The following is a 17,771-nucleotide window of genomic DNA, read 5'->3' as shown; positions in this document are numbered from 1 at the left end:
AAAAGTTGAGAAAGAAACGGAAAATTTGAGTCTGCAGCTGAGGATTGGAGGTTGTGGTAGGCTGAATAACAGCCCCCAAACATACCCAGATTCTAATCCCCGGGACCTGTGGATGTTACCATACATGGCAAAAGAAACTGTACACATGTGATTAAATTAGGGATTTTCTTTTCTTCTTTTTTTTTGGAATGGGAGTGCAGTGGTGCAACACAGCTCACTGCAGCCTCAACTTTCTGAACTCAAGCAATCCTCCTACTTCAGCCTCCTGAGTAGCTCAGACTACAGGCATGCACGAGCATGCCTGGCTAATTTTTTATTTTTTGTAGAGACAGGGTTCTGATTATGTTGTCCAGGCTGGTCTCAAACTCCTGAGCTCAAGCAATCCTCCCACCTCGGCCTCCCAAAGTGCTGGCATTACAGGGATGAGCTACTACACCCAGCCAAGTAAGGCATCTTGAGATAAGAAGATGATCCTGGAGATCCAGGTAGATGCTAAATATAATCTCGAGCATTCTCATAAAAGGGAGACAGAGGAAGATTTGACTACAGAAGAGGGAGTAGTAGATGTAACAATGGAAGCAGGAGGTTGACATGATGTGAGGAAGGAATCACAATCCAAGGAATGCAATAATCTCACAGAAGCTGGAAGAGGCAGAGAAGGGATTGTCTTCTAGAACCTCCAGGAGAAACCAACTCTGCTGATATATTGACTTAATTCTTTTGGAACTGACTTTAGACTTGTGGCCTTTAGAACTATAAGATAGTACGTGGTATTTTTTTAACTACCAGATTTGTGATAAAGTTGTTTCAGCAGCCATAAGAAACATACAGAGGTATAGGTGAGGGACTAATTGATAAGGAGCACCAAAGTAGTGGGAATGGGTAAAGGGAGAGGGCCTGTAGAATGAGAAGAGGGGAGGACTAAGGAAGAAACCCTTGAAATCGACTTTTAACCCTCAGGCAGCAGCAGAGGGACTTCAATTTCTGGCAGTATGACAGACTACATACCTTGAATGATAGCTCACTGAAAACAACTACAAATAATTGACAAAGTATTTTTTAATCTTTTGAAGTGCATGTTTATGCTGGCAGAAGTAAGGAATACTCAGAGGTCAAGTATTAGATGCAAGTGGAAACCCAGGAGAGGTTTCCACTTGGAGAGATTTCTTGGGTTTCCACTTGCATCTAATACTTGACCTCTGAGTGTTCCTTACTTCCGAGTATAAGCAGAAACCTGGAGAGGTTTTTGCCTTGAGAATATCTGCTGAATTCACTTGAGTGAATAAGTGAATACAGTGGTCAAGGTGTACAGGGTGAGTCTAATTGTAGACCCTTCCACCTCTGCTTAGAGATGGGTCCACAAAAAACTACACCGTTTGTGTAAGGATGAGGTACAAATTAACTTACTGCCTTTCCCGCAGCCCCAGAGTATTGCAGGGAAAATTGCCTGCCTTGAGACGTGATTCTAAATGGAGGCAGAAAAAAACATCTCCCCTGAGAACTCATAACATAACCAGCACTCACACAGTCTTGCAGCTCAAATTCACGCTGTTCTTTAGAGTCCAAAAAATTCAAGTCAAGAATGAAGTTCAAAGTAAACCTTAATTTGTAGTTTCCAGGCAACCGACAGAAACAAATGCAAATCTATTCTGGAAGTACCCATCTTCAACACAGGCCTCAATGACTTCTCATCAATACATTCTAAAGAAATACAAGCTCATGGTCAAAATCACAAAATACAAAAGGAAGTAATTGCTCTAGTCAGTTTTGTGTTGCTATAACAGAATACCTGAAACTGGGTGATTTAGAAAGAAAAGAGGTTTATTTGGCTCAAATTCTGGTGACTGGAAAGTCCAGCTTTGAACAGCTATATCTGGCAAGGGCCTCAGGCTTCTTCCACTATGGCAGACAGCAGAAGGGGAGGGGATACCTGCAAAGAGATCCCATGGCAAGAGAAGAAGCCAGACTTTAACAACCTGCTGTCTCTGAAAGAATTCATTCTCACAAAAGCAAAAACTCACCCCAGCAGGAGGGCATTAATCTATGAATGAGGAATCCACCCCCATAATCTATTAATGAGGACCTAACCACCTCCCACTAGGCTCCCCGCTCCCAACACAGGGAATCAAATGTCAACATAAGTTTTGGCAGGGACAAACAAAACCATAGCAACAATATAGCATGAGCAAAGGCCAGCATAAACAACAAATAACAGAATCAGACTGCAAAGCTTTAGCTATTGAAATGACTAAGCACAGAACATAAAATAAGCCTATTAAATGTATTAAAAGAAATAAGAGAAAAAAATGAAAATATGCATAAAACATGACCAGAAGATTTGAAGAAGACCCAAAAGAACTACTAGAAGTTTAACAGATAATATTTCAAATTAAAAATACAATAGACAGGTTTAACAGCAGAATAACCACAACTGGAGAATAGATTCAGATGGATAGATCCAAGAAAATTTCCAGAATGTAGCCCTAACAGACAGAAAATATGAACGAGAGGTTTTAACATTAAGACGGTCTTGTGAAAAATATAGAAATTATCTAATTGGAGTTCCAGACAGACAGGAGAGAAGGAGAGGGGCAAAGGTAATAACTGAAGAGGTAATGGCTGAGGATTTTTTTTAGAAATGAAAAACCAGAGATTTTAAAAGCCCAACAATCCCAATAAAGATAAATGGAAGAACATTCACTCTTAGACATAATGTAGTACTGCAGAATACCATAAACAAAGAAAAAAAAATTGAAAAGCAGCCAGAGAAAGATAAGACAGATTAGTGTACTTTCAACAGGACAATTAGACTTAACAATTATAGAAGCCAGAAAAGGCTTAAAATTTTCAATGTGTTGAAAGAAAATTACTGTTAACCAGAATTTGAATATTATCTTTCAAAAACAATGACAAAATTGGACACCTTCAAACAAGCAAAAAGAGAGTTTGCCATCAATAGACCCTCACTAACGGAAATTCTAAAGGCTGCTATTTAGGCAGGAAGAAAGGGAACAAGGAAGGTCAGAGATGAATAAAAGAATGAGGGGCAAGGAGAGTGCTGAATATGTGCTTAATTGTAAATAAATATTGGCTACAAAGATCAATAATCTCTTTTAAAAAATAATATCTTATTTTTTAATCAATAAAAATTTATTTTTATATTTTTATAAAAAACAAGGGGCTAAAAAAAACAAGATAGAAATGAAATACGCAGCTGTCAATAGCATGTAACTGGGAGGGGAGGATCAGAATTAAAGTGTTTATTGTGTGGTAGGATGGTAAAGATATTGTTTCCAAGTTAAAATTTCTAGTGTAACTACCAAGAATGTGTAACTTTTTCACTATAAAGGGAAAAAGTGGAAAGAGAAAAATAATACAAAAATAGATGAGAATAGGGGAAAAACCAAAATATTGAAGGTTCAAGATACGTAAAAAGCACAATATAAGATGGTGAAAATAAATCCAAATATATCAATAATTAAGTAAAATAGACTACTCAATTTATAAGCAAAGACTGACAAGTGGTATATATTGTGTTTTAAAGAATGCAGGTATATTCTCTTAAGTCACATTTAAAACATAAGGATTCAAACAAGTTAAGAATAAGAGCATAAAAAAAAGTTGTATCATGCAGACACTAACCAAGAGGATGTTGGTGTTGCTATATTAGTGTCAGACAAAATAACCCTTAAGGCGAAAACCTTCACGAAAGATAAAGAGAACATTTCATAAAGAGTTTCATAAATAAAAAAGGTTTAGGCCAGGCGCGGTGGCTCAAGTCTGTAATCTCCACACTTTGGGAGGCCGAGGCGGGTGGATCACCTGAGGTCAGGAGCTGAGACCAGCCTGGCCAACGTGGTGAAACACTGTCTCTACTAAAAATGCAAAAGGTAGCCGGGCATGGTGGTGTGCCACTGTAATTCCAGCTACTCGAGAGGCTGAGGTAGGAGAATTGCTTGAACCTGGGAGGTGGAGGCTTCAGTGAGCAGAGATTCCACCCCTGCACTCCAGCCTGGGTGACAGAGTGAGACCCCGTCTCAAAAAATAATAAAAATAATAAGAAAAAAATAAAAAAATCAGAAAGGTTTGGTCTTCCAAGAAGATGTAAGAATTCTAAGCTGTTAAGTACCTAGATCAAGTTGACCAAATCAGTAAAGAGAAAGATTAGAACAACACAATTAACAAGCTGGCGCTAATTAAGTACAGTACATAGAACACTGCACCTAACAGCTACACAATATAGATTCTTTTCAACCAACATGGAGTATTTTTGAAAATAGACCACATTGCTAGGTTAGAATACAAATCTCAACTATTTAAAACTGGAATCATACAGACCACAGTTTCTGAACATAATGCAATTAAGTTAGAAATCAGTAACAAAAGGATAACTAGGAAAGTCCATATTTGAGAAATTAAGATATCCTCTTCTAAATAACATGTGGGTGAAAGAAGAAATTATAATGGAAATTAGAAAATACAATGTGTGAACACAAAGACACTAAAATAAAAATGTATTTAATGTAGATAAAGTAAGATCTAGTGAGAAATTATAGCCTTAAATGCTTTTATTAGAAAAGATGAAAGGCTGACAATAAGAAGTTAGAAAAATAATAATGAAATAAAAATAAGTAAAAGAGTAGAAATTAAATAAAGGTAGCAGAAATTAATAATATAGAAAATAAAAATACAACGGAGTGGATTCACAAGGCCAAAAATTCTTTCTTCAGAAAGCCTTTTAGAACAAGAGAGAGGTTATAATTACAGTTGATGGACACATTACATGGTTAATTAGGAGGATAATGTACATCAGTGCTGTAAGTTGGAGAACTTAGGAAAATGGATAAGTTCATAGAAAAAAATAGAATTTACTAAAACTTCCTCAAGAGGAAATAAAAAATAATATTCCAAAACATATTCAAGAAAATGAATTCATTTAAAATTGTCCCACAAAGTAAATACCAAAACGAGATAGTATTGTGTTTTCCTTAAAAATTTTTTTATTTATAGAAATTTTAATAATGCACAAAAGTAGAGAAAATTGTAAAATGAACTATGTCCCCACCATTCAGCTTCAATGATTGTCAGCACTTGCCTTTCCTTTTTATTCAATCTCCACCCTCATTTTTAAAAAGTTCCTTGCTTTGAAATAATTTTGATCTTACTGAAAAGTTCAATAAATAGTGCCAGGCATTCACATATATCATTCATCCAGTTTCCCCTATTGTTAACACATTACATACCCCAGTACAATTAATCATATAGATTTTGATTCTCTCCTGATTGATCCACGGATTTAATGAAGAAGCAAGAATATATGCAATTTTTCTTACATGAAGTTAACAAAAAAAAGTCTTATTTTATTTTATTTTTTTAATGAGACAAGGTCTCACTATGTCGCCCAGGCTGGTCTCAAACTCGTGGGTTCGGGTGATTCTCTCGCCTCAACCTCCCAATACCTGGAATTATAGGCGTGGCCCACGATGTCCAGCAATGTTTTTTTTTTTTTTTTTTTTTTTTTAAAGAACACAAATATATGTGGTAAAAACAGAAAATTAAGGAACATTTTTATTTCCTTTTATTCATCTCAAAGATAAATCCGTTTCTCTCTGAGTGTGAAGGGCTAGGGGTGGGATCAGGAAGGGGCTTATAGGGAACTTAGAAATGTTTAGTTTGTTAAACTAGGTAGTCATTGCTATACCCGTCTTGGGCTGACCTGACCATTCGGGGCCTCTGCCCTGGGCCCCAGGCTTTGGAGTGCCTCCCTTCGAATGTTCTAAGTCTCTCTCCAGTGCATGAGATCAGCTGGGGAGTGCAGAGCAGTCCTGCACCTGAGCCCAAACCTGATCTCACATGGGTCCCGGTCCTCAGAAGCGCTTTTCTCAAAAGTTGGTGAGTACTCCAGTGACTAGGACCATTGTGGACTGGGCGTGCTATCGGGGCGATGTACCCAATACTTAGACCAGGACTCACGGTCCTGGACCTCCATTTCTCCCCAGGGCACATTTCTCCTCTGGGGCATTCTCTGACTCTCTACCAATCCACGTGTTCACCACCATGAGGTCAACCAGATGCCCAGAGGAGCTTTGAGACTCTCCCCTAGAGACGGTTCCTGGGTTCTGGAGGGTGGTCTGGTGAGCAGATCACTCCGACTGGCCAGTGAGATATTTCTTTTGCAGGATCGCTGAGCCTCCAGAAAGGTGAAGACACGCTGATTTGGAGTGATTCTCATTCGTGCTGGACTAAAGACAAAGTCAGGCCTTTGGGGTACCCATGTCCACGGGTGTTCCCACTGCAGTGTCACTTCCAGTGCACAGCACCCGAGGGCAGCAGGGATGGCAGTGGGCATCCTGTACCCTATGCACAACCCCCCCCTCTTTCACTGGCACCCAGGACGATCCGCAGGGTCATCTGTCAGACCATCCCTGGGGGTGGCCTTGCCTGTCTCCTTGAGGAATGTAGAGGCCATTGCTCCTCAGTGCCAATGGGCCTTTCCTATCAATAACATCATAGTCTCTTAGGTTTATCTCTTTTTTTTTTTGAAACGGAGTTTTTTTTGTTTTTTTTTTTTTTTTTTTTGAGATGCCTGTTGCCTGGGCGGGAGTGCAGTGGCACAGTCTCGGCTCACTGCAAGTTCTGCCTCCCGGGTTCACGCCATTCTTCTGCCTCAGCCTCCCGAGTAGCTGGGACTATAGGTGCCTGCCAACACTCCCGGCTAATTTTTTCGTATTTTTAGTAGAAACGGGGTTTCACCATGTTCACCAGGATGGTCTCGATCTCCTGATCTCAGTGATCTGCCCCCCTCGGCCTCCCAAAGTACTGGGATTACAGGCGTGAGCCACCGCGTCCGGCCCAGTCTATCTTAATTAAGTCTTTCGGGACAAGGATCTGACCTTTTTGTGCAAATGGGACCGATTTTCCGTCTCTGCCCCGGGCCCCATGACTTATCCTCCCTGCTGGTGGTGGGGTTTGGAAGGCAGAGGTGTGGTCAAGATACAAAGAGATCACATTGTAGGAATGCAGGAATCACAGAAAATGAGAGATTAAATTGGAAGATATTTTCTAAGTTTTCACCATACAATTCCTATCAGTAAATTTAACATGATTGGAAAACAAATTACAGTTCACGTTTTCCTGCATAGGCTGGGTAAGAATCTCATTTCTGGTCATCATCAATGAAGCCCAGAACAACCTCTGAGTGTTTGGCAGCCCTGTAGCATGATGTGTGATACAGAGTCATGAGTAATGATATCATCAGTATTAAATAAACTATAATCAGGAAACTTCAGAGGTAAGAAGATCTACATTGTTTAAATACAAGCAAGTTTAAAGAGCCATGACATTGTGACGATTAAGAGCAGTGCAACTGTTTTTCTGATGTGAAAGATAGGAAATTAACCAGGAACAGTTCTTTCAATAAGGAACTTGAAGAGATAGTTCCTGAATCTGAGTAAGAAGAGATGGTGCCTGGACTCTAGGAAGAATCTTCATCTGTGCTGATTGAACAATAAACAAAGAAAGTCTTTTCTATTAGTTACTTTAAATCTTCATGCATAAATCACCATTCCTCACGTTGTCGCATAAATTTTGTAGGGCAGTTTTAAAATCAAATTGTTCATGTAGACAGGGACCTCACAAAAAAATATTTACTTGGGGCCCCATACACCCTAGGGGCAGAAGTGGATACCTGGATGCTTTTGCATTCTTCATTCATTACTTATATCTTAGAAATGTTGTTTTATATCTACTCAATATTTAATAAAAACTTATTTCTAAAATAAGAGACACAAGTAGAGGAAGTGGAGCTAGCAGAGAAGGCACAGAATGAGTAGTTAGAGCGATCAGAAGGGAATTGTGGTACCTAGAGGAATATAATAAATGTTTCTAAATTAATAATGGATTCATGAACCAGGAGAAAGTTGAGAGAAGTTTTGGGCAAGAGATGTGGCCATATTTGTAACTTAATTTGTCAAAGCATGTCATATTGGTTATGCACAATATGAAATCCGAACTCATTTAGAAAATCCTGCCCCATTGGGCCCAAAGCATCTAACACCATCTATAATGCCAATCCAAGGTGTTATATTCCAAACTATAATGTTCTATCATCCCTTTTAAAAGTGAATTTCTGTGTAAAATAAAGAGCTTGTTAAAGGTAGGGTAATGAAGAAGTCTAGGGGGACTGTGTTCCATCATTTAGGAACTATATACATTTGCATTTACCTTAATGGCTTTTCTTTTGAAATTTTTGTCCTAATTTAAGTGACATCATAAAAACAAACAAAAAAATGATGTCTATATAATATTGCTTCCTTTACTTAGCTATTTCACCTTTGTGGTTGACTGTTAAATTGTCTGCTTATGGATATACTTAATGAATAATTCCGATTATTTTCTCTCTTCAGTAGATTATTAACCCTACTCATCTTTTTTTAAAATGCAAAGAATGCTTAAATGAATTATTTCCTTCATTTACTCCTTGTCACTCGTTCAGGATTTGTTTATAAGCTTTGCCAAGGGTTGTTTCCACTACAAAGTCCTGGTCTCTCCTATGTGAGGGGACATTCAATACCACGATAATCTTTTTGCTCAATAATCTCCTTCTTCATTACCTTCAATGGCTGTTTCAAACTTGAAACTCTCTTCCCCGTTACGTCATTCCTTTGTCCCCTTTACTCACAGTAAATCTGTTTTCCTCCTCCTCTTCCTACTACTAATATTACTATTACGCAAACACACGCACACACACACCCCTTCCTGATAAATCCCCAGTCTTTACCACCATCAAATTATCTTCTCCCTTGCTTTCTGCCCATTTCACTGTAATTAGTGTTCTTCATTCTATTCATGATTAAATACTCCAGTGTGTGTTGATCAAACCCCTCCTATTCAGAAACCTCATGCTCTCAACCATTCTCTCCCTCTTCCTCTCTTTCTCATGTATGCATATGCACACACATACCTCTATAACTTCCTCTTCTCTTTTTCCAACCAGTATATAATGAAGTTAAATCTTTCTTAATACTAAACAAACAAACAAATAAACAGCTTTTCCTTAACTCAGTGTCCTTCTTAAAATTAGGCTACCCCTCCTGTTGTGAACTGCATGTCCCAGCAGGCAGCATTCACAGAATCAACACAGTGAATAAAATCCCCTAGGACTGACAATTACACGCCTGAGCATCTACATGTAGTGGGCCTCCTCAGATTACCCATTTGTCTCCTTCCCGTTATAGTTACTGGGGAAAAAACTTATGCTTGTTTCTCTTTTTTTTTTTTTTTTCCACTCATTCCTTAGCTGACTACAACTGGTGTCTACACCACTAGCTTGATGTAATGTCTGGGGCTAAGGTCAACAGTTTCTTATTGCCAAGTCTGAATATTTGTCTGCCTTTATCTTACCCAACTGTTATTTGAAGTTATAGACAAAACGGTTCTCAAAACTCCTCCTTTAACTTCTGTCTTCTTTTGAGGTTCCTTCCTCCTACCTTGCTGGATAATTCTCTACAGATTCCTTCAAGGACTTTGGTCCTCCAGGCCCTCCTTAAATGTGGTGTTCTCTGAAGTTGCCTCATAGATTCTCTCTCCTCTTCACTTTTTCCAGGTTGTTTAGATGATGTTGCTGAAATACTTGGCATTAGCTATACTGGGATCAAATTTTGAGACAGGGAGTTTTGGGAGTGGGGATGGACAGGAAGGTTGTAAAGTCAAGGGGGCAAGGTATAATATAATCTACCACTGGAAATCCTTTGAATAACCCATGGACACAGAATAGCACTTTCTCCCAATAAGTCTACACAGTTTTCCTCCAGTGTTAGAAGAAAGTATTGAACTTCAGCTGAGCACCAGGTTACATGTACTTGACTTAGGTTTAGAACCATGGAATTTTAAGGGCAAAAACAAGCACAGTATCAGCATCATTATGATGATGATGATGATTTTTGGAGACAGAGTCTCATTATGTTGCCCAGGCTGGAGTGCAGTGGCTATTCATGGAGCAATCACAACAGCCTGCAGCCTTGAACTCCTGGGCTCAAGATGTCCTCCCACCTCAACCTCTTGAGTAGCTGGGACTACAGGACTACTGAGCTTGGTGTGGCACAGCATCTTTAAGCACAAGACCAACACCCAGGATAGGGAGATGTTCAGCCCAGGGAATCTGAAACCTGCCTCTCTTCTCATGTTTGTTTGGGGACAGACACTGAGAGGAATGGTGGAAAAAAATCATCACATCATTTTAGCTATTGATTTTCTTTCTCCCTATTTTTTTTCTTTGTTTTGACAAAACAAAACAAAAAAAGATGTGTACTTGGATTTGTATAAGCTGAATGTCCACATGCCCTATACTACCTGTATGTAAATAACTCTCCTGTGTCTCCAGTCTGGTCTGCCTTCTGAGACCAGGCCCACATGTTGGAAATCCATTTTCTAGGCTAATCATCCCTTCATATTAACATTCTGTAGGCTGATCTCATCATTTCCCCCTACCTTTATCCCTTCTCCAGTCCTGCCTGGAAGAATGATACCTTTGTTCAATCACTCAAGCCAAATACCTGAGAATCATCTCTGATCTCCTTTCTGTGAACATCCACATTCCATCAATAGCTAAATCATTTTCATTCTACTCTCTTCAAATTGCTCAAATTCATCTTCTCTACCTCTCCATCCCACTTCTATTGCCTTCACACTCTTGTCATCTGCCATCTCTCCCTAGGATTTTTACAGTGACTTTTAACTGATCTTCCTGCTTCTGTCTTATTCTTTTTTTTTTTTTGAGACAGAGTCTCAATCTGTCACCCAGGCTGCAGTGCAGCAATGGCACTATCTCAGCTCATGGCAATCTATGCCTCCTGGGTTCAAGTGATTCTCCTGCCTCAGCCTTCCAAGTAACTGGGATTACAGGTGCACACCACAACACCCGGCTAGTTTTTGTATTTTTAGTGGAGATAGGATTTCGCCATGTTGACCAAGTTGGTCTTGAACTCCTGACCTCAAGTGATCCACCCAATTTGACCTTCCAAAGAGCTGGGATTACAGGTGTGAGCCACTGCACCTGGCCTGTCTTATTCTCACTGCATTCCACAGTTAAGAATACGTGCGCAACACTTAGAAATGAGGCCAAGACAGTAGAGTAGGTAGGTCCTTTCAATGTGGTGCTGAAGCATTGTTAAGTAGATCTACTCAACAACTATTTAATTGTGAATGTATCTCCATTGAAGTTATTACTGCTATTATTATTGAAATTTATAAATTAAGGACTCACACTAGGCAGTTAGTTACATGTTAACTTGTAGATTTTTGCATGGTAGAGATGCAAAGGTTTTTCTGATAGAAGAGGTAATCCCAATGTTTTATTTATTTTGTTTATTTTATTTTTATTTCAATAGTTCTGCGAGAACAGGTCGTGTTTGGTTGCATGGAAAAGTTCTTTAATGGTGATTTCTGAGATTTTGGTGCACCCATCACCTGAGCAGTGTACACTGTACTCACTGTGTAGTCTTTCCAATGTTTTATTTCTCTAACACTAGCCACCAGATCTGTCACAAACTTAAAAAAAATTAAAAGCTGACGTTGGGTCCTCTCTTGATGGTGTATATAAACACCCATTCCTTAAGTCTCTTAGAACCAGCTTAACCAAATTACTAGTTTCTGCACTATTTAATGAATTCAATAAAATCTTTGACAATTGTACATTTTTAAAAGTTTTATTCTTCATTGATGAATAATAATTGCATATTTTTATGGGATACAATGTGATGTTTTGATAGTGTTTGTACTATGGAATGACCAAATCAGGCTAATGAACATATCCATCACTTCAAATGCTTTTCATTTCTTTGTGATGAGAAATGATAAAATCCACTCTTTTGGCTATTTTTCAGGATATGATGCATTATTATTAACTATAGTCATCATGCTGTGCAGTAGGTCACCAAAATCCATTCCTCTTGTCTAATAGACTTTATACCCTTTGGCCAAAGGCTCCACTTTTCTCCTCTGCCCTTACCTCCACCATTCTACTCTCTACTTCTTTGGAATTCACCTATTTAAGCTTTTGCATGTAAGAGAGATCATGCAGTACTTTTTTTTTTTTTTTTTTTTTTTCTGTGCTTGGCTTATTTCCCTTAGCATAATGTCCTCTAGGTTCATCCATGTTGTCACAAATGACAGAATTTCCTGCTTTTTAAAGGCTGAGTAGTATTCCATTGTGTATGTATACATTTTTTTAATCCATTCATCTGTTGTATTATTTTTTTAAAGATGTTCTGGGACTTTCATCTTCTTCACATGTTCTACATAAAATATTAACAATAGATAAACAATAAAAGCAAAGACTTTTAAGCAAAAATCTTCCAGAACTCACAGTAGTACTCTGGCCACCATAAAGAAAACAGTCAAGTAAACAAAGGATACTGGAGTTTAACAGTGATTTTTAGATTAATGGCACAATTAAAAAACAAAGAACAAATCAGCCAGCCAATCTTCTCTTTGCTATTGAAAGGAAAATAAAAGTGAATCATGGAACTAGATCTTTTGTGTGAAGCAGCTTAAAAAGAGGGGGTGGGAGGTGCAGAAGAGGAGAACAACTGTTGCTAATGCAGTGCTATAATGTGCAAGGTCAAGGATTCTAACACATTTCTAAAAGTCTCTAGATATATTACTGAGAACTGTAGTATTAGAAAATAAATACATAGGCAGGGTGCGGTGACTCACGCCTGTAATCCCAGCACTTTGGGAGGCCGAGGCAGGCGGATCATGAGGTCAGGAGATTGAGACCATCCTGGCTAACACAGTGAAACCCCATCTCTACTAAAAATACAAAACATTAGTTAGGCGGGGTGGCACGTGCCTGTAGTCCCAGCTACTTGGGAGGCTGAGGCAGGAGAATCACTTGTACCGGGGAGGTGGAGGTTGCAGTGAGCTGAGATTGTACCACTGCACTCCAGCCTGCGCAACGGAGCGAGACTCCATCTAAAGAAAAAAAAAAGAAAGAAAAGAAATGCATAGAAATATAAACTATATGACATTAAAACATACCCTGCTATATAAACATACAGTATGTCACTTTTATCTCTTTATGCGTATAACTGTATAAAGAAATATCAACAGTTTGACCTTTTGCCTGAAACTCTTAAATACTCATGAAATGCTCAATTTGAACTTAATTATTAGCTGAAGAACCCAGGAGACTCCACTGCTGTCTAGAATCTAGAATCTAGATTCACACCTAGAGGGCCCACCCATTAACCATGCTATGTGTTCCTGTGCCTCCAGACACAATTAACTGCAACTTGCATAATTAAGTCAATAGACAAGTTTGAATACTAAAATCTAGCTAGAAAAAGTAGCAGCAAAGACAAACTAAGCTGGAATTCATTAGATAAGCAACAGGAAGATTTTAAAAATGCTTCCAGTTCAAGTTGGAATTAAGGTGGCTGTTAAGTTCCACTGACGTTCCCAAACTAGTGATGTTTTGCTGTTCTCTGAAAAAAGAATCTATCATAAGCACATTCATTCGAGAAAAATAGCATGCTTAAGTTTTCATACCTATTCCCAAGTTACTTTTAATTTTGTACATTGTTCAAGGGCAGCGTATATATTGGTTGGGATGTATTCATGGCTGGTGCATCTCCAAAATACTTTTTATGAGGGCCGCCAGCTTCTGAACATCTTTACTCTTTTTTTTTTTTTTTTTTTTATTATACTTTAAGTTCTAGGGTACATGTGCATAACGTGCAGGTTTGTTACATATGTATACTTATGCCATGTTGGTGTGCTGCACCCATCAACTCGTCAGCACCCATCAATTCATCATTTATATCATGTATAACTCCCCAATACAATCCCTCCCTCCTCCCCCCTCCCCCCTCCCCCCTCCCCATGATAGACCCCAGTGTGTGATGTTCCCCTTCCCGAGTCCAAGTGATCTCATTGTTCAGTTCCCACCTATGAGTGAGAACATGCGGTGTTTGGTTTTCTCTTCTTGTGATAGTTTGCTAAGAATGATGGTTTCCAGCTGCATCCATGTCCCTACAAAGGACGCAAACTCATCCTTTTTTATGGCTGCATAGTATTCCATGGTGTATATGTGCCACATTTTCTTAATCCAGTCTGTCACAGATGGACATTTGGGTTGATTCCAAGTCTTTGCTATTGTGAATAGTGCCGCAATAAACATACGTGTACATGTGTCTTTGTAGTAGACTAATTTATAATCCTTTGGGTATATACCCAGTAGTGGGATGGCTGGGTCATATGGTACATCTAGTTCTAGATCCTTGAGGAATTGCCATACTGTTTTCCATAATGGTTGAACTAGTTTACAATCCCACCAACAGTGTAAAAGTGTTCCTATTTCTCCACATCCTCTCCAACACCTGTTGTTTCCTGACTTTTGAATGATTGCCATTCTAACTGGTGTGAGATGGTATCTCATTGTGGTTTTGATTTGCATTTCTCTGATGGCCAGTGATGATGAGCATTTTTTCATGTGTCTGTTGGCTGTATGAATATCTTCTTTTGAGAAATGTCTGTTCATATCCTTTCCCCACTTTTTGATGGGGTTGTTTGTTTTTTTCTCGTATATTTGTTTGAGTTCTTTGTAGATTCTGGATATTAGCCCTTTGTCAGATGAGTAGGTTGCAAAAATTTTCTCCCATTCTGTAGGTTGCCTGTTCACTCTGATGGTAGTTTCTTTTGCTGTGCAAAAGCTCTTAAGTTTAATTAGATCCCATTTGTCAATTTTGGCTTTTGCTGCCATTACTTTTGGTGTTTTAGACATGAAGTCCTTGCCCATGCCTATGTCCTGAATGGTACTACCTAGATTTTCTTCTAGGGTTTTTATGGTATTAGGTCTAACATTTAAGTCTCTAATCCATCTTGAATTAATCTTCGTATAAGGGGTAAGGAAAGGATCCAGTTTCAGCTTTCTACTTATGGCTAGCCAATTTTCCCAGCACCATTTATTAAATAGGGAATCCTTTCCCCATTTCTTGTTTCTCTCAAGTTTGTCAAAGATCAGATGGCTGTAGATGTGCGGTATTATTTCTGAGGACTCTGTTCTGCTGAACATCTTTACTCTTGATGGTACTATACAGGGAGGAGATCTGTGCTCTCCCAAGGGGAGCATATTGAGTTCAAGAGCTTTTTCAAGAAATCTTTTTTTTATAAAGCACCATCTCCTTTGACATTGCCAATATAGAATGGAATATTCATCTTCCTTATAATGGAATATTATAAGGCTCTACTGGACATTCATAGAATCCTTGAGAATTATCAAAAATATCACAAATTATTATTTTAGATTTGATGGAGCTAAGCTTCTCCATCACTGCTGCAGTGCCATCATTCTTAATCTACACCAGAAACAAGCCGTGACGTAGTTGCTGAAATACTGTTGCATGTTGTACAAGAAGTTGTTTCCAACATGTGCTTTGTATTCCAGGATGAAGGGCCACTCTCTGAGGGTGACCCCAGCAGTCATTGCAAATGATCACTACTGTCATCCCAAAACAACCAACGTGCTTCTGGGCACCAGCAAAAATCACACCAAACCCGGAAGCATCCACTGCCTGCAACAGAAAGTTTGAGGATATGTGGAAAACCAGTAGTGCTTCCTGAGATCAGATATAAAGTCAAATGCCACTCTGTGCCGGTCATTTGTGCAGTATTACACATAGAAGCTGTAAGGGTGAAGTTCCAGGTGTTGAATCTGGAATTTTCATATAACTCCCAAGTTTAGGGTAGCTGATATTCACAATCTCAAACTTCTTGGATGCTTCTGCAGCTTTAGCTGTCCAAGTTCCTGCCACCACATAGTCGGCACACCTTCCTGCTTTCAGGCACTTTGGGTTTAAGGGGACAGTACTGAACTGACCAGACCCACCTTCTTGCACAAAAATGACCTTGTACAGTAGTTGTCTGGAATGGCTAACAGTTCCCACACCAGATTCTCTGTGGTATTAATAATTTTAGTGAAATCGAATGACCTGTTGTTCATTTCAAGAACACTAATGACAATTCCTTTGTGGTCTAATAATTATTGTTCCATCTCTAACAACTCTGAGCTCAGCAGCTTGGTGGGCCCAGGGCTGAAGCTGACCACCTGCCTCCATGGTGTGATGCAGGGTAGGGAATCAGGGGGACCTATTGTGTGGGCAGCATGCATCCCCTGGCCTGCAGTGGCAGGAGCCTGTTGACCAGTGTCCATTCTCTATTAATATGTGACTCATGTTTTTAAACTCTTTGGAAATTATACTTTGATATTATACGCTACTAATGAATTGTTTCTAACATACTTATCTGATGATATTGTTTCCCTGCTTAAATCCCTTAATGGCTGCCTGTAGCCTTAATAACTGATGCTCATACTCCTTAGTTTGACACTTACATATCCTTCATGCCTACTTTTCTAGCCAAATCTCTTCCTATCCCCCCACAAACACTATATTCCAACCACACAGCACTGTTAAATAAGCAATGTGTTTGTCTTTTTGTACCTGCTTCTTTCTTTGTCTAGACCTCCTCCTCCCATTCCCACTGCCCTTTCCCCACTTTCCCTCCTTTCTATCTTATTTATCCTTCAAGATTCAGCCCAGGTGTCATCTCCTCTGGAAGCCTCCCCAGATCACCCTTGCTGGATTAAGGTGTTTCTTTCCTCTGCTCTCCTTGTGCTTACACACATCATACTTTCTCCAATTCTTCATTTACTTGCCTGTTTCTGAGACTAAAAGCTAGAGTATAAGCTCTTGAGCTAGGAACTGAATTGACCATCTCTGAAGTACTTATATCCTGAATTTACTAACTATTGCAAAAATGAACTATTTGCCTCATCTGTCTCTGTAAATAATCAATTTATACAGTAAAATTATGTTAAGTGTATTCACTGCCAGCCATGCGCTAAACATAATCAGAGGTAGATGTAGCCTCCTCCCAATGGCCTTAGCTCCTAAATTTAACCATTATTAGATAGGCTCTTTTCCTTGATGCATTCTTAATGTTATAGTCAATGAAAAAAAATAAAATTTCAATCATGCTGTTGTCTAATAGGGGTTGTTCCATACTTCCCCATCAGATAGTCATTAATATTCTCAGAATTTTAACCATACTTTAAACTTGGCCTACAGTCGAACAGTATTTATGAACATAAAAGTGTTCCCATTTTCCCCAAGAAATATAAAGAAAATTATCACTTGCTGGATTTAAGTTAAGTCATCCCCTGGTAGATCAAGCGTTCATGGCCCTCTGATAATAGCGTGTGCCACAGCCTCACCCAATGTATTGTGTGGGCCCTTGACTGTACTTTCCTCTCAACTACTTCCAACTGTGGGTCATCCACTCAACAGACATTTCATTGTGTGATTTCCTATTGACAAATGTCTTTCTTGTGCTTTTTGTAATGCTGTTCCGTTTGGAGCAAGTTTATTCCCTTTGGCAGAAAACACTATTCATGAGAAAAATTTCCTAATGAAAAAAGTCCTAGACTTTGGTGCTGAGTATCAGCAGCATAAGGAAAAGCACAACTGCATGAAGATTAGAACTTTATATGTGTAATTGACTTCAGGCTCCAACCAAAGACAGCACCAGGATAAATCCTCTTATGCTTTAACTTGCTCTGAACCACCTCTCAGATGTCCAGGTTCATCGTAAAACGTGTTCCATCTATGCCTGAAGTATCTTGAGGCTCTAAATCTTTGCAAGAGTATTTTATTCTCTCATCCATGTTAGAAAAACATTGTCAGGAAAGCAAACATAGTTACCTGATGGTCTCA

The sequence above is a fragment of the Rhinopithecus roxellana genome, chromosome 17 (genome assembly GCF_007565055.1).
Source record: "Rhinopithecus roxellana isolate Shanxi Qingling chromosome 17, ASM756505v1, whole genome shotgun sequence".
NCBI classification, from domain to species: domain Eukaryota; kingdom Metazoa; phylum Chordata; class Mammalia; order Primates; family Cercopithecidae; genus Rhinopithecus; species Rhinopithecus roxellana.
The sequence above is the reverse complement of the archived record's forward strand: the minus strand, read 5'-3'. Positions refer to the sequence as shown.